General features: G+C 40.8%; 1 long non-coding RNA gene across 1 annotated transcript in view; it reads left to right on the top strand.

Moving 5' to 3' along the window:
* Window positions 1–18,533, top strand: part of LOC135320689 (uncharacterized) — a 64,514-nt gene that overhangs the window by 5,652 nt on the left and 40,329 nt on the right. Inside the window, exon 2 of the long non-coding RNA XR_010379950.1 lies at window positions 17,432–17,633. This is a non-coding gene — a long non-coding RNA (uncharacterized LOC135320689). The remainder of the gene's footprint in view (window positions 1–17,431; window positions 17,634–18,533) is intronic.

Genomic DNA, 18,533 nt, shown 5'->3' with positions numbered 1-18,533 from the left:
CAAATTTGTGCTTTGGGAAGGCTGCCCTGGCTATGTGTGTGTGTGTGTGTGTGTAGCGGGGAAGAGGGTGAGGGTGCCACCAACTGGGGGGCATTAGAAGACCACTCACAGGCTGGGAGGTGACCAGTGGGAGAGGGACGTCGGGGTTGCTTGGGGACGGCAGGGGCAGTGTGGATGCCGGATTTCCTTTTGGGGAGGGCTTGTTAGTGGGGCCGCCCTAGCGGCACCTTGTGGCTGGAAGAAAACAGATGGAGGTCGCCAGGTGGACTTTCCTCTTCTCTCCTTCCCTGCCTTGCCTGATGATCTTAGCTCAGCCAACATCTGGAACAGAAGAGGTAAGTTCTAGGGTAGCCCAGTACTTTGTTGCACTCGTTCGAGTGAGATCTGATAGGACATAAGTTTGTGTTCAGATCTGCATGTTCACTTAGCTAGAAACGTCCCATCTTTTGGATTTCCATAGGGGTTTTATTCTTGATAAAGATTGCTTTCTTGGTGAGAGGAAATTTAATACAGCTGTTATCTTTCTCAAAAAAAAATCATATCTTTTAAGAAATTTAATATTCAAAAGAATCGGAATATTTAAAAATGATAAAGTAAGGTTTTGGTGTAGTTTCTTCGGTTTCTGAGTTAATGTGGAGTTAGAGCCTTTGCATTACTTAATAGCTCATCCTTGTCAGTATTTAAAGAGCAGTTAGTGAGCTCCACAGGCCCCACCTCTCAAAGCATCGTTAAAGTTTGCTCTGAAATGGTGAAGTCATACAGTTCTTGTTTGCAGAAGCCAAACAGTTGGTTTATAATATGCAGCATAGCTCCCTTTATAAAATAAAAATAGGATCAACATTAAGAAAGTGGAAGATAATTGAGTTTTTTTAAAGCTGAAACATAAACTTTCTTGTTCTAATGTTGCAACTGGAAATTTTGAAAAGAAAAATCCTTCTGTAACATCATCTACGTGGAATACATATATACCTTTCACGTTTGAAAAATAACTGCGCAGTGGTTTTTGAAGTCAGGAGTATTCCACATCAGAAACTGGCAGTGATGGTTGCTGGTTTTCAATGGAAGAGCCCAAATTTGCCTTCTTAGCTTTTTTTTTTTTTTTGTAGTGAGCGGGTTGAGTAGTGATTTGCCAGCATGATTTTGGGGCAATTTGGGGGCAGATGTCATGCACCAGCAGTAAGATATTTCCATGCATTTTACTTTCTTGACATCAACAGGGCACATGTTGGGTTTATACCTGCAGGCTGGGATGCTGAAGTACTCCCTGATCCATCACCGTTATGTCCTGGAGCTGCTCCAGTCAGTGAATGATTTTCTGTGGCTTGGATGTAAGGTGGTCTGATGCAGATGATCAACTGTATAGTTAAAGTGCTATTACTTGAAATAAGAGAAACCAAGAAACATGGCTCTAACAATAAAGGATGAGGGAAGAGAATTGTCTGAGCTGCTTGCAGTGGAGAGTCTTCTCAGGTGACTCCCTCACCGTGATTCCTGCCAATATCCGCCCCAGCCCTGCACGGTAATCCTGCCGAAGCAAGCATGCACTTTGCTCAGAAAAGCAGTGAATTTCCTTGTGCCTCCATTGGTTGGCTTTTTTTTTAAGGCTCATCTTGCCCTTTGTTTAAATGCCATCCCTGTTAGTCACCTTTTTCACTCATTCTTCTGGACCTCGTCCATACATAGCTGCTGAATGGATGAACAGAATGTAGTATTTCCATGTAGTGGAACATTATTCAGATGTAAGAGTAAAAAAAAAGGAAAAGTAAAAATAAAAGGGAAGATGAAAAAGGCCTCCTTCTCTGGGAAGTCCACCCTGACTGCTCAACCTGCACTTTTCCCTTTGAAACCCAATACCTTATGCTCCACTCTACTCTTTTTGACAGTATTTACCACCTTCTAATAAATTTTAACGTTTTCAAAAAAAAAAAAAGAGGGAGATGCTGATACCACTTCAACATCTGTGAGCCTTGATAACAGCATGTTAAGTGAAAGGAACCAGACACAAACGGCCACATATTGTTGATTTCAGTGATCTGAAATGCCCAGAAAATGCACATGCAGAGGCAGAGAGCAGGTGATGGTTGCAAATGGCTGGGTGGAGGGGGGATGGTGTGTGACTACTAGTGGACAGGGGGTTTCTTTTGGGATGATGGAGTGTTCTGGAGATAGATGGTAGTGAGGGCTGCCCAGTCGTGAGTGTGCAGAAGAATGCTGAGCGCTGTCTCTGGGAGTGCCTGTTGTTGGGGCCGCTTTATTTTGGCCTCATCCTGCAATGTGAAGAGTCATCTTTTGCTGTGGCCTTTCTACTCCTGTGAGTGGTGAGGGTCAGAGACTTTGTAGAGTCATGTTTCTTTTTTCCCCCTTGCTAAGTGTAGGCAAAAAATGTTTAAGCCTGAGAAAGTGCTCCATCTGCAAAAATGTCTTTCAGTTTTGCATGGTGTAAAAATCTTGAGAACTTTTTAATCGTTGAGGACAGTCTGTGGGGGGAAATAGCCCGTGAAGCCTGGGTGAGACTGGGAAGAGCCACGCTTCCCTCCCAGACACGGGTGGGGACTTCACCCCCGTTCAGGCAGTGAAGGGCCCAGACCCGTGAGCGGAGTTGACACTCGTGAATATTTACGTGTATCCGCTGCTTCATCTTGGATATTAATTTCAAGCTGAGTCAGTTTGTGGCGGCAGCCTCATCCTACATCAGGAATTTATAGTGTCTGCTCTTTGAGGTGAAGACCAGTCAGACTTGATTATTTAACAGTCTCTCTTGAATTGATATCTCAGATTCCTTTATCAAAAGCAAAACAGCAGAAATACAGATGTCCTTTAATGCTGATGTGACCTGGAACGGGTTTAGTCTCAGTGCCTCAGTGGCCTTATCTACGGGTGGAGAACATGATAACAATGCTTCCTTCAGAGGGGCTGGGGAGGGGGGAGTGAGAAGCACAAATGTAGGACTTACACGTGATGCTCATGAATGACCGAATTTAGTGCTCTCAGACTGGTGAGGCCTCAGGGGCAGAGATGTCAGAACAGAGCAGTCCTAGCCAGAACTCGATCCGTGTTGGCAGCTGTTACGATCACTATCGCCACTGTGGGTTATCAGGTAGTTTTAAGACTTGGTAATATGAATTTTTGAATAATGTTAAAAGACTAGACATCTCAGACCCAGTTTACATAGTTCTCAAGAATTCCTCTGAGAAATGGATTTTTTTCCCCCATCTTAAATCTGAGTTGAGTCTCTAAAAAAATTCTGTATTCCTCCATCATTTTGCTTTAATTCTCCATTTCTTAAAAAAAAATTTTTTAAGTGTAGTTACTGGGGACTGAACTGAGGGCCTCATGCATGCTAAGCACATACTCTCCCAAATGAGGTATAATCCCCCCCTGTTTTTTTTTAAACTTTACTTTCTTAATATTCAGAGGTTAGAGGCCTCTAATTCTTTTTCTGGAGACTTGTCCATGAACCTGTAAATCTATAATTAATGGACAAAACTTGGTTTATTAAAAAAATCAATAGAATATTCTGCAATCCATCCAAAAGGAAATGCTCATTGATTTAAAATGTTTCTCCTTTAAGGTGATTTCTACTTTTTGGTCCAGCTTAATTTATTAACAGCCATCCTCATCATCATAATGAACAAACTCGCTGTGAGTGGACACTTACCTAAGGCTAAAATGCTTTCCTCATGTTTTACTTCATAGCAGGTGTTTGAGGGTAGGTATCAGTGTCTCCTTTTTTGCAGCTGAGGGATTGAGAGATGGGCCAGCTTGTCCCAAATCACACGCAGCTGGTGGTGTCTAGCTCGGTGCTGGAATCCAGGCTGCACAGGATGCAATCTCAATTGCTCCTCTAATCAGCCTCCCATTGAGTGGTTTCCCGAGCTCCTGTGAGTCCATAAATGACCGATTTTAGCGATCTCAGCCTGATGAGGTCTTCAAAGGAGAGACACCAGTGAGAATGTGAGACAGAGTGGCATAAATTAAAATTGTACATTTTCACAAATGTTTTATTCTCAGGTAATGACTTAAAAAAGTATTTTTTTTTAATTTTAGTGCTTTGTAAGCACTAAAAACAAAACATATAAAATAATTATTGTGCAAAACAGAAGTGGGCTTTGAAAATCCAACCGTTGCTAATGATGTTATTGTTTTTCTCTAGGGGTGCTTATTGACTGAAAAATTTACAAAGACTGAATTGGTTTTATGTAGTATTATTATGGAAGAAAAGATTGTCAGTGAGAATTGTAAGTAAAATCCCTACTCTTTTGTTTCCTGATGATGAATATGTTAGTTGTTTTCATGGCTTAAATACATTTCGTTTTTTGTGAAATTTGAGTAATATCGTTTACCTTGTCTGAATGTGAGAGTTAGACGTCTTGTATACAAAGCACCGTAGAGGTGCTTAATAAAAATGTGCTGTCACAATGACTGATACTTTAGAAGTAGCAACTCTGAATACTAAAACGTGTAGCTTATTTCTGATGCATATTCAGTATGTATATATATGATATATATGAATATGGCTTAAAATAACAAGGATTCAGTTTTTTTTTTCCTTAGTGCAGTATGAAGTTTTAATGAAATCTGTATCATTCTTGTGAGACAGGGAATACTTAAATTGCCTTAAGCAGACGACCTTGGAGATTATTTACACAGAATGTGTAGTGTTAAAGCTCAGAATTCATGTTGCCGTGTAAACATCCACTCAGACATTTAAATTCGTGGGATTCTGACCAGAACCATTAAGTTTAGAAAAATCCGCATTGATCATTTTCAGGGAATAAGCTTCTCTCATATGTGATTAAAGAAAATTTTGATATTTTTTCTGCATTCTTAACAGGTTTTAAAATATCAACATTTTGATTTGACATGTCACATTTTAAGTAGAGAGAATAAAGCTCAGGCTGTTTTAATATGTAAATAAATGTTTTTGTATTTCAACAAACTTGTATGATTTCCTGGCTCTTTGAGAAGTATTTTGCAAGATACTTTGATTACCTGCTTTTGGAAAAATACAGACGTGACTTTTATGAATATAGGCCTAGTACAGATCTGTTGGTTTTTGCTACAGTGCAAGACATGTGGCCTAGGAGAGCTTTGCTGCAGATTGCCAGGACATATCCAAGGTTTCAGTCTCCCCTCCTGTAAAATGAAGTGGCTGGACTGGATTCTTTCCTCTTCTAAGATGAGTTTCCATGAGCCTGTGTCTTTTGTTTATATTCAGGAGTATTAGCAATATCAGATTAAATACTGAATACCCCTCCCTTCCCCCAAAGCAAAGTGCAGTATGTGGTACACAAGTTTTTAGTTACCTGATTCTCCTTTCTGATCCTACAGGCAATTTTTGTGTTGCATATTTCCCGGGAACCTGGAAGGTATTTTTAGCCGTAGGTGGCGCTGTTGCACATTCTTAGAGTCTTAATTTTCCTGTTTATAAAAGAAGGCTTAAAAAACATGATTTTATTTTGATTTCTTTGCTTAATGCTTCAGAATACCACAATGTCCATTGTGTCTGTCTACCTGGAAAAATTATTCTGCTTATATCTTAGTTTTATTCTGTCATCTCGCTGTGAACATTTCAGACTTGCTGTGCAAACAATGGCAAAATCGGACTTTTCTTCCAGTGTTAGAAATCAGTGGGCCGGGATTTTATAAAAGAGCAAGAAGTGGCCTCTGGAGCAACTTAAAGCTAAAAAGTGTGTTGAGTTTCCTGAGAATTGACCCCGCCGATGTGTGTTAATTGGTGGGAGATGATTTGGTACATATACAAAGGAGTGTAGTGTTTTGACTTGGGTTTGCGTGCACGTGCTGCCACTGAGCCACGTGAGCCTAAGTCAGTTCGTTCTGAGATTTCCCTCGTCTGTGAGATGGGGACGCTCATATCTGCTTTGTAGAATTGTGAGAATTAGAAGTTATGTAAAGTGTTTACCACAGTGGGTATGTCAAGAGGGCTTATAAACTTTAGCTGCTGTTTTGTGTGAAGACATCATTTGATGGTCTTTGGCAATTACTAAGAAACAGGAAAATAAGAAAAGCTGATTTTATGATGAAAGATATTTGAGGAGGTTCCATAATTCCTATACCCATAATTTAGCATCATCAGAGTCAGAACTGTTACACAGTCGCCCTGAAACAATGTTAACCCACAGAATTCTTTGTTACTTCATATATGTTGGGGCCTAAGAGGATCCAATACTTATACACATGTTGTCTCCAGCAGCCAACTGAGAGATGACGTAAAAGACTAGGCAGGCAATAAATGTCTTCTTTGTTACTGATGAAGCCACGTTCTCCATGAACTTCAGGGCTGTGGGTAAATGAGTGTCGTGATACTGTGTCCCAGAAGTAGAGACTTATCCTGTCCCATGTATCTCTGGGCCACAGCGAGCCTTCCCTTGAAAGGATCTGCCCCATCATGCATAGGGCTGTCCTGCCATGGAGCTGAGCACCCCAGGTACTTCCAAAGGGTGGGCAACACTGCATGCAAAGGAATGGTTTCACATGTCCTGCTTGTCTCCCTGGAAACACACCTCACTCTGTTATTGTGAGGAGGGCTAGCTGTGGACCAGGGGTCAGTGGTGTGAAGGGAGAAGCACTCTCCATGGCCCAGAGGAGTTGGGAGGAGGCATCCCCTCCTTCAGTTTAAACAGGTGGTGGGATGGAACAGAAGGGTACACCCCAAGAGTTTATAAAAGGAGAAATAAGGATTTCCTTTGGGAATTAGTCTAGCCAGGAAACACAGGAGATGATTAGAAAGGAGACTTGTAAACCACTGTAATATTAAGTTGACATTTGTTGAGCACCAAAAATGTGCTACATTCTTTTCTGAGCGTTTTACACAAATGCATCCTTCAATCTTCTCAACAAGCGAGTAAGAAAAGTTTGATTGTTATCCCAGTTTTACAGTGTGGAAACTGAGGCACACAGAGGTTAAGTTGGCCAAGGTCACAGAACTAGTAAGTGGCAGAGCTGGTACTTAAACACTGGCTGTCTGACTTTGAGGCTCCGAAAATGGGCTTTGGGTGTTTAGATGTATCTGCATCCCTGGATTTCTGTACATCTCTGCATCAGTTAGCCCAGAAACGACAGGGAAAGGAGAGTTACACAGGTGCTCACAGTCGTGTCTCGGCCACTGTCCATGAAGAGTGCACCGTGATTAGCGTTAATTGTTTTCCAGGAGGTAGATCTGTTGGTATAACAGAAATTTAGTCCATTGAATTAATCTAGAAACCCTTCCTGCTCTGCTTCTGTCCACGCTTGCCATGTGACTGCCTGCTCGTGATTGGGCCATTGAGGAGAACATGTACTCATGGTTGAACTCTGATATTGCAGTCTGGTTCATAGTTTCACGTCTTCTGTTACATTAATAAGTTAAATTTCTAGTTTTCTTGCATCAGTGTCTCATGAGTTTGGTTAATGTGAAACCAGTCCATGGGAGCCCAGGGGTAATGACGGTATAATTTCTTAGCACTTTGTGGCACTTCTAGCTGTGCAGACCTGCCTGGAGGATGTACGCCTTCCGCACTGATTTACCCCAACAGCAGGGCCCTCTCCCACCCCCGGATGTGAGACTGGGAGCTCTCTGAGTAGGCCAGTCAGAGGCCAAGACCACCAATCAGAAAATGATGAAGTACCTGGAAGTGGGTTTAATAGAATTAAAGGGCTTCCAGGTAGTCCGATGGGCTGTTTGAGTAATTTAGTGAAAAGCTGTCCACTGTCTGTGGTTGAGCTGCTTCTTTGCTGTTGAAAATTCTGGATTAGATGAAGGGATTTTAAAAAGCAGAAAGGAGTGATTTCAGGTGGTACGTCCACACCGGGGAGAAGTGATGGATGACCGCCTGTGTGAGGCATAGACAGAGTCTTACAAACTTAATAAAACAGCTTTAAAAGCTCTGCCATCTTAATGCACTTCATATTGGGTCCAGTTCATCACTGGTCACGCTGAGAGGGCAAATAATTTATGACGGCAGAAAGGACATGGAGGCAACAAAAAGGTCTCAATCACGTTCCCGTTTTAAAGAAGGTGGCACAGTGTAATATATTTGAGCTGGTTTTCCACTGAAAAATTTTTAGTGTTTTCTGGCTCTCCCCAGTTCCCCAAGGTTCCATGCAGCTGGGTGTCCCCTCAGTGCAGCTCTCTCAGCGCTTGCCCTGGGCTGACGCGTTGTCATGGGGAGCAGGACGGTCAGCGTCCCCGACTCCTCCGAGCTCCGTCTCCTCATCCACAGTGCCGGGTTTCTCATCCGTGTCTACTTAGTAGGGTTGCTGAGAATCACACGTGATGGTTGTCAGGTGTGATTTGTGGTTGTCTCTGTGATTGGCATATAGTCAATATTTGATAGAAACACTCGTTTTTTTATTCCAATTGTGGCTCCTAGATTGCAGTGGTTTTTAGTCTGCATTTTTTTATAACTTTACTCATTTTTAAATATGCACTTATTTTTATTTATTTGTTTGGAGGTACTGGGGACTGAAGCCAGGACATTTTGCATGCTAAGCAGGTGGTCTACAACTGAGTATCACCCACCCTCCTTGTCTGCACTTAAAAATAAATATTGCAATACACAAAAGAGCTCTTAATCACCATCATGGGACCTAGTCTCTGTATAGGCATTTGAACATGTATACTATATCAATAAGAGTAAATGTTGTTGGGACAAACCTTTCTGAATCTGTTAATGTGCTTAAAAACGATCATAGCTAGTGATAAACACGAGACTTGGATCCAGTACTTCTTAGGGTCTGTTTTGCCATCATGGGAAATTACATTCTACAGAGAAGTCTAATTGGGTCTCTTTGATAATTGGATGGTTTAGCAGATGATCAAGGCTTTCAAAAGCTGACAGTTTTGTATTTTAAATTAACTACAAATTTATATTCTAGAAGTTGGAAGTCCTAAGCTTGTGAAGTGTCCAGTAATCCAGGGGGAATATGTCTGTGTCTCTGTGAACGATTGTGTGTGTGTTTTCAGGAAGGTAGAAAGAAGTTCCATATAGACTTCTGATATATTTCTCCTCTAGTTTAAGCTGTAGGCTTATATTTACACAAATAAATTGATATTCTTTTGTCATTTGGCATATTGATGGGAATAAGTCGTTCTCATACTTGTTTCAGAAGGGTTGGGAAGCATGAGCTTAGAAAACGGGAGGAGAAAGACGCAGGGAGGCCCTTCACATTTTGTGCAGGATGAGAAGCAGTAGCTTTTCTTTTCTCTTTTATTCTAAAGCAAACTGGCACTGAAACATAACATACTGTTACTCAGAATTGCTTTTCTGATCAGATACTAGTGCCTCAGATTTTTCAAGGCAACATGAATGATGAAATGTGTTTTAGCATTTATCTTTAAAAGTAGTTTTATTTTTCAAGGAAAAGGCTATAGCTTGTTCTTTCTTCCAGCGGTACATGAAGTTCTCATTGATCCAGGTACATGATCTATGTGCTTAGTTTCTTTGGGTTTTTTGTTTTTTTTAAGTGCGTGTTTCATTGTGGTGTGAATGAATGTTTAAAATTTCTGGATTTTGATCTTTAGAACATGCTGATTTATCAGAACTGTTAAAAACCTGATTGTTCTTTGGCCCTTGTTTGATGGTTCACCCTATTGATTACTGTTGTCTGTTAAAGACAGAAATTCTTCCTCTAGCCTGCAGATCATTAAGTGAATGGTTTGCAGTGTGCCTTTAAATTTCCTTGAATGCATTGAACATGATTGTCCAGTGAATTTTGGATTGACTCATAGTAATGACTTTGCTTTGTTTCTGTGGCTTTTGCTCCTCTCCACAAGAGTTTGAATTCTCTATTGCATTTTGTATAAGTGTTCTTAACAGGGGAAGATATTTTGAATTTTTTACAGAGGTGGGTTTTCCTAACCCCTCTGAATGCCTTCTGTAATTGATACAACAAAAATCTGTTATTGCAGTTCTTAATTATTTCATACACTAGTTTTTGGCTTAATCAGAAACAGTGAGAGAGTGATAATAAAATATAGGAAAACCTTCCTTCCTTTGAAGAATAGAAATCAGGTGGTCAGGCTCACCCATGCTTTACTCTCATGTCATTGTGTATCATGATTCGGAGATGGAGTTGTTTCAGTTTTATAGATTTTTCTTTAAACATTTGTGTTGAATTCTTTCTCCAGGCTGATGTATCCTTTTGGGTTTGTTGAAAGTGTAGAAGGGAAACAAATGCTTTTTTTTTGTTTTCCGGAGGCCTGAGTTGCTGATGATAAAGAGTTGAGGGTGGGCTGAGGAACAAAGTGACACTCCCTCTACTCCCAGCTGAAACTGATGAACAATGAAATCAATTAAGTGTATTGGTATTTGACCAATAGAATTCAGCGAGACCAAACTGGCTAGTTATGCCAAAGAAAGTACTGAATTCACCTGCAGAATTAGTTGCTTTACCAAGAAGAAGCAGCTTAGAGCAATCAGAAAAATCAGTCCTATGATGAGATATAAAATGAATATAATATCTTTTATTACTGAAACTTTTCTACGTTAAGTTGTGTAGAGCTAAAATTAAGTTTCAAGCACCAGGAGTTAAGAGTGTGGGTGGTTCTGTAGGATCATTATTCAGGGATCTGCCTAGACCCTGCTAGAGTGGCTGAAGCTGGCAGGAAAAGGCCCAGAGCCAGGATTTGTCACCCAAGGGTGTCCTCCATAATGGTTCCATGTGGGAGCCCATGATTGGGTTAAAAAATTTTAACAGACCCCAGCCGCCTGTCAACATTAAGGAGAAAAAAAAGCTTAGTGACTGCTTTGCAAGCAAGCGCCTGTGCATCCTCACTCCTGTCTCCTTGCCTTAAAAAGCAGAGACAATGCTTTGCTTGCGTAGTTGAGGTTTTAGATAGCACTCTGCTCATTGCAAAGCAATGACCCAGGCCCTCAGCAATAAACGCTGGGCTTGTGTGCAGTTAGGTAGTCTATTATCCCCAAAACAAGGACTTAGCTGGTCTGGTGGTCTGCTTTGTAATTCACATATCTAAAGAATGTATCTTATTTCCCTCACCCCATGACTTCCCTAAAGATACACTAAGACTTTGTACTCATGGTGGATTCTACAATCTCTTTCTCATCCCTTCTTTCCCCAAGTTCCTGCTTACTATCACACAACTGTTAATGACTTTTTCCTTTGATTATACACAATAAATATGGGAGCATTTGAGAGGCTCGTGGAGTTGGCTCCCTACTCCCTATCAATTTCTGGGCTTTTTCCACAGGGTCTTGAGTAATCATTTACTGTAGGTAAGAATTCTGCAAACCAGAACCCACAGATCCAGGTGAGAAGGATGCAGGTTTATCTCTCCTACCCGAGGGAGAGAGAGTAGAGAATTGAGATCTGCTTCCTTGTGGTCTCTTCCTGCCCCAGGGCAACTCCAGTTCACCTGCAGCCTTCTGGCCTCTGCTCACAGGGCCTCTGTCCCAGGACTGACCGCAGCCTTTTCTTCCCTTGTCAACATTTCCTGTGTCTTTTAGAAATTGGTCTCTTCTCTGCAATACAACCCTTGAAGATGTGATGGTGGTCAGTGTGCTGGTGGGCAGTCACTTGGGGACTGCCAGGAAACATGCTGATTCTCCTGAGTCTCTCATTCGGGGTTACAGAACTGTCGAGCACCGGAGGAAGCCCATTCACGTGAGGCCAGCACAGCATTGCATCATTTTTATTTTATTTTTGAATTTTCAGTGGAGAAATTATTTGTAGCAAACTGTTCCAGATTTTCGGCCGCCTGATTTCCTCACCACCATTTCCTTGTTATCTCTGGTGCTTGTTCTAATAACAAGGTATCTTCTCTGGTCATTTCTAGCAGCTGGGCTTGCTAAATCCTTGATCTGCATTTGAAGCAGAATGTTTTTCATGATGTCGAGCTGATTTTCCTATTTCTGAATATTTCGTGTACACTCAGCAACTGTTTCAAGTGAAATGCTCTTGTCCAATTTCAGTTTACCCACACTTGATGATCTCCTGCTTTCATGCTGAGGGCAGTTTCTTCTTCCTGTAATAAAAGTTAGCAATTTGTATCTACTATTTGAAAGTACTGGCGCTAGGTGCTTTTGTCCTTAGCAGTTTTAATACAATTCACCCAATAAAATGTACAGCGGTTTTTACTCTATGCCCAGAATTGTGCATTGCAGTCAATTTAGAATATTTTCATCCCACTACAGGAAGCCCCGTATGCACAAGCAGTCATTCCCATCTTCCCCATCCTCCCCCAGCCCCAGGCAGCCACTGTTCTCTCTCTGTGGATTTGCCTGTGTTGGACATTTCATGTAAAACGAAACATTTCATGTAAATGGAACCGTCTCTTGTGACTGACTTCTTTCACACTGAGTAACGTTTTAAATGTTTGTCCACGTTGTTGCCTGGGTCAGTACTCTATGCTTTGCTATTGCTGAATAATATTCCACTGTATGGCTGGGCCCCACTGTTTACCCATTCATTAGGTGATAGTCATTTGTGTTGTTTCTGCTTTTTGGCTGTGAAGAGTAATGGTGCCGTGAATATTCCTGTAGGAGTTTTTATGTGGACATTTGTTTTCAGTTCTCTTACGTGTGTGCCCAGAGAGCAGAAAGGCTGGGTCATTCATAAACCAAATGTTCAAACCTCTGAGGACCTGTCAGGCTGTTTTCCAAAGTGGCCACACAGCGTTACGTCCTCACCAGCAAGGGCTGCGAGCTCTGCTTCCTCTGTGTCCTTATTAGTGCTTGTTACTCTTTTTTTTTTTATTATAACCTATTGTAGTGAGTGTGAAGCGGTTTCTCCTAGTGGTTTTGACTTGATTTCCATTACAGCTAATGATATTGAACATCGTTTGATTGTGCTTATTGGCCATTTGTATATTTTCTTTGAAAAATACATTTTCAGATCCTTTATTCACTTTTTAATTGAGTTCCCTTTTTATTGTTGAGTTATAGGAATTCTTTTTTTATTTGAAGACAAAAATTCTTAATCAGATAAATGATTTGAAAAAATTTTCTCCTGTCTGTTGTTTTTTCACTTTCTGGATGGTGTCCTTTGAAGAAAAGTTTTACATTTTGATGAATTCCAATTTATCACTGTTTTCTTTGTTCCTTGTGTTTTGGGTTAATATTTATAATCTGAGGTATTTTATTTAAACCTTTATATATAAAATAACTTAATTCTTAGGACCGTTCTAGGAGACAGGTGCTGTTGTTGTCCCCAGTCTATGGATAGGAGACTGAGATGCAGAAAATTTCACTGACATATCAGTGTCACAGCTACCCAGTGCTGTGGGAGTTCAGACCCTCATGTTTGTCCCAAGCATCTGTGCTCTTCACCAACATGCTCCACTCCTTCTTGAATCGTTATGGAAAAAGTCTTTCCTTTTTTGATTTCTTGTTAGTTTGTTTTCTCATTGAGGAACTCAACTCCTCATTTTCCTTGCAGAGATCAGTGTAGGTTTAGTTTAGGTCTCATGTAGGAAGAAGAATTGCTATCAGTTTACTTCTTTATTATTCACTCTCCATTGATGATTGTTGCTAGTTGACCTAATCAAGTCATGCTTAACTCTTTCCTGCTCATGACCTAAAAACAGAGTTATTACTTAGAGAATACTCAAAGAAGAAAGTACTTGAGTGATTTTATTTTTCTAACCAATCAAACCAATCAAATAAAAACCCCGGTGTTAGAACAGATTATAAGCCCTCCAGAATAGGGTCACTGTCATCCTTGTGTTTCATTTGTTTGTCACAGTGTCTGGATAGTGCCTTGTTGTCCAGCAGTTATGTTAGGATACGGTGCTCGTGAATCATTGTAAGGACAGAATTTGGCAACAGATTTTGTTGTTCATTTCACGAGGGAAAAGATCATATAGAAATACTGCTCAGATGTATTTTAAAATGAAGCTTGGAATTTTGAGAAGAGTTCAGGGAACCATACAAAGATCTTTTTCACTAATTTTAGAACTATCTTACACATATTATGGTTACATAGCAGAGTAAATTATCAACTAGATTTGACAAGAGGAGTGTATTATTGATTATTTGTTTTAGTTGAAATATTCTACCTGGTATAAAGTAATCAGTGCCCATAAATGAACAAATATGTTTGTATATCTATGCAACATGGGAGCAGACTTCATATGTTTCTATATAATATATATGACTGTGTGTTTTAATCTGTCTGTCAGTGTTTTTATAGTTTTTCAGCAATGTTGTAACTTTAGAATTCTTCTAAGAAAATCACACCCAATTCTAGTGCAGTTTGTACTGTGTATCCTGTCTTATGCATGGGATTCCACTCTCCCCTCAGTGAGGAATTTCCTCTCCTATTAAGTTAGTAGCAGAGTTAAAGGAACTGTGATTTCTAGGCCTTTGCTCTCCATGTGTTTGCAGTTGGCTGTCAATCACGATTTTCCCTTTCTTGAGTTTTCATTGTTCAATTAGAATTTTTGAAAATAACTATTAATATGTTGCATCGGTCTCCCTAGAAACTTGATGTGTTTGTACTTTTCAGTTTTCATTTTATGAAAAATGTGAATGCACTCTTGTTTTAAGTAGTCCTTTTTCACTAGATATTTGTTTACCTCTTTATAGTTAAAATATTACTTTCCCAATGAATGAATCGGTGTGCATGTTTAAAAAAATAACTTACTTTTTATTTTTCTTATTGTAAGTTATTTTCATTGTAGAGAATTTAGAAAATAAGGATAAACACAATAATAACTTAAAAATGGCCTCTAACCTCACCTGGAGATACAGTTGTAAGGTTTGAAATTGAGAATTACAATTCCTCTCATGTTGTTCTTTTACAAGCACATTTTGGTTAATGAGACCCTTGAATTCCCATATGAATTTTAGCAGCAGCTAGTTAGTTTCTGCAGTGGAGCCGGCTGGGATTGTGATCGAGACCACATTGTATGTATGGATCGCTCTGAGGAGCACTGCCATTCCAAGAGGGCTGTCTTCTGATCCAGGAATGTGCGTGGTGTGTCTGTCCAGGTATTTAGGTCTTCTTTAATTTTTTTCAACAATGCTTTGAGTTTACAGAGCATTATTTTCCTTTTTTTTTTTGCCTTTATACTGAGGACAAGTGTGCCAGGTACCGGGATCAGAAGTTTCTTTGAGCCCCGCCACTTGCTGCCACCATGGACGCTGCGCTCTTGCTTTGCCCTCTGTACAATCTTGCACAAAATAGGACCTCAGTAACTCTCTCTTGAATGAATGATAATATGATTGATGAATGATGCTTGACAGTCCTTGTGATGATGTCTTTTTCCTAGCCTTTCCCCTATTCATAACGATGCCCTTTCCCTTCCTTTCCTCCAGCCTGGTTTTCAGCCTGCCTGTGGCATTGATTTTCCCTGTCTGTAGACTCTTCTTTTCACTGGTTCACGATAATGTTACATGTGGGCTGTGGAAACTTGCTAAATGACAAGAAAGAGCAAATCCATTGCATGCTAGTATTTATAGAGTGTGTTATTCTTTTATTGATTGAAATTAAATCAGGCTGACCCCCTGAGCCCTCCCATGAGCTTTTTCCACCTTCCTACAGGTGATACTGCTCTGGTTGCTGCATGTCCCTGCCCCCAGCCTTGGTTTTGGAGTTGAGTATGTCACCATCAGTGGAGCAATCTCTTTAAAAGTTGAAGACAACATTTGCTCCTTCTCCCTCATTGGGGACTTGGATGAGATGAGGTACCAGATAAAGAATGGAGCCCCACCTCATTCTGGCCCCCCTCTTTCCATTCCTTTCTCCAGGGGAAAAGAGTACAATTCAACAGTATAAAGATTGATTGTGAGCTAATGAGATAGACAAGACAACCGAACATTTATTAAATATCCTTTCATGCCAGAAACAAATGTATTATACACACAAAAAGCACACAGAGCACGTAATACCGTGGTTACAAACGTGGGTCCGTGTTCGAGTCCTGCTCTGGAGTGACCAGTTCTGTGAGATGGAGAAATGTTAGGTCAGCTTAGCCTCTCCCGGACTTGTTTCCTGTCCTGCAGAGACGGGGCTCGCTAGGCGTCCTCCGCCGTAGAGGTGCTGTGGGTGTAAATGGCGCGCGTGGGCAGCCCGAGCACAGCTGCTCGTTCCTCGTAAATGCAGGATAGAATGGATTTGCGGAGACAGCTTTATGGCTGCACCGTGTAGACTCTCAGTGCTCTAAAGGGAAGACTTGTGGTTTGGAGATGGGATTCTCACTTCTGTAAATACCCAAGGATTGTGTTATTGGGCTCTTCTGATTTGAATCTATTCTTTAGAAAGTACATATCATAGATATATTTTTTCAAGCATGCATGCTTTTTTTCTTTTATTATTTATAGTTCTACCCTCTCATCTCTTGGTGTGACTTTTCATGGAATCCAGGAAACAGCCCTAAGCTACCTGCCTCTTCACACTACTCCATGGTGGTTTTCTTCCCTGACTAGAAGAGGGTTTTGCATAGGAAATTTTCTTTGTTCCCCTTTTCTTGCAGTCTCTCTGTCTGTCTGCCCTTCTCTCACCTGTCCATCTGTCCATTTATCTACCCACTCATTCTTCTGACATGTTCCAAGAAGCACTTCAGGCAGCTTACAGAAGAACAGATACCAAATAAACAGGTGAGAACATGGGGCCAAGTTCAGACAGGGAGGCTAGGAAGTGAGCCTCTGTGACGGTTGCAGGCGTGAGACACACGCCTCTGCCCTGTGACTTATAAGATCGACAACAAGAGTGTGCCTGAGGCTCCCAGCAGACACAGGGAAACAGGGTTTGTGGGAGATGCTCACTGGCTGTGAAATAAATAAGTGGTTTAGGAGAAGCCCAGCCTTTCCAGCTCCTAAGGCTTAGGAGAATATTTTGAGTATCTTCCAAAATCAGTGTATTTCATCTTTTATTTTGTCAGAGTTCTACATATTTTTGGTTACATTCTAAACCTGGAAATTTCTCCAAAACTCCTTCCCACATGAGTCCCATGGCTCAGGAATGGGGTGGTCCTGCTCATTGACGGTGTTTGGACAGAAACAGAAAATGACAGCCTCCAAGGAGCCTGGGATTTTTCAGTTATGTTTTGTCAGTGCTGTAGATTTCAGACAATGTTTTCACCGTTTCTTTCCATCTGAGGCAGCAGTGTGCTCTCTTAGCAGCATCAGGAGCTCAGTGCCACGGGATGGTGAGTGCTGACTGCACTGCCTTCAAGACATCTAAGGTAGTGACTGCAGGCGTGGTGCTTTTACATACGGCATTTCATGTTCTTTAATAGAAGGTTTCAGCAGGGAGTTAATTGAGTTAATTAACATTTAATAAATATGATGCTTTGTTGAAAAGACAGTTATAAGCAGAATATAAGCTGTGAAGATTTTAAGAACGGTTTCATTACTGAAATTTCAGTAGGGAAGATTCACAGTTTACCTTATTTATGCCTCTCTTTTAAAGTAAAAAAGAAACAAGACAGAAAAAGCATACGATGATTTCTGTTCTTCCTCTTGGCTTACAGGTGCCCTCACCTCCAGTGACATCCATCCAGACACCAGCACTGACACTGGCCGTGCTCAGAACTGCCTCAGCCCTGAAGACACAACTGACAAATAGAAGGGGGCCGTGCCCTGTTACAGCAGGTGCTCTCACTTAGTGGGTCCTTATGTAACTGTGCGGTGTTAATCAGGATCGCCCATTCTACATTGTGTGGCACTGCTGAGGTATCTCCTAGTTACTTGTTTCTATATGTACTCGTGTATTTTCTCCAATGTGAGGTACTACACATCTTAAAATGCTTTCTTTCAGATGAAAAATAATGTGTATTTAATATAATAAGTCTGAAAAAAGGGGCAAAAGAGGCTATCCTGATCCCACTACTCAGAGATAATAATTAACACTTTAACATCTATTTTCTGTTCTTTACATCAGTGTGTATCAACTCTCTCATAAAAACCAGTGAGCACTCTGTGCCTGTTTACTTTGTGGAGACCTCCATTTTCCATTCGGCTTATTACATGTTTTTCTACAATATTCTAATTCCCCTGGCATGATTTTTAATGACCAGTATAGCATTCTGTCTTGTGGAGGCATCGTCCATTTTACTTCGGACTTAAATAAACTTTTAAATTCCAAGTATACTTAACTGAAATACTGAAAAGAGAACTGTGGTGGTACTTAAAGGCCCCTCCATCCCTTCCCCTTTTTTCCTGAGGGCAAAACTTTTGGCAATGTGGTGTATATATTTCATGACATTTATGCCTATGACATATATATATACCCATACATACATACACGTATATGAGAAATCTATGTATATGTGTGTGTATATATGCTTTATTGAAAAATAAGGCCGTAATATAAGTTTTATGCAGCTCGCTTTATTCACTCAGGGGTATATCATAGACGTTCTCCCACTCCATACTCACCCGGTCCTTTCAGATAGAGTGGAGGGGTCCCCTGATGTGCAGTTGTGTTCTCTTGTGCAAGGACACCTTTGTTGGGAGAGTGCTGTGGACAAGGCCTTGGACCACGCCGAAACGCTGGTCCCATCAGAGCACACAGCTCGCCGTGTTTTACCGCTTCGTCATCTTGATGGTCGATACTTAAGTTTTCTCCATTTT

This window comes from Camelus dromedarius, unplaced genomic scaffold (assembly GCF_036321535.1).
Source record: "Camelus dromedarius isolate mCamDro1 unplaced genomic scaffold, mCamDro1.pat HAP1_SCAFFOLD_114, whole genome shotgun sequence".
Classification (NCBI taxonomy): domain Eukaryota; kingdom Metazoa; phylum Chordata; class Mammalia; order Artiodactyla; family Camelidae; genus Camelus; species Camelus dromedarius.
This window is presented reverse-complemented; position numbering and strand designations above follow the sequence as displayed.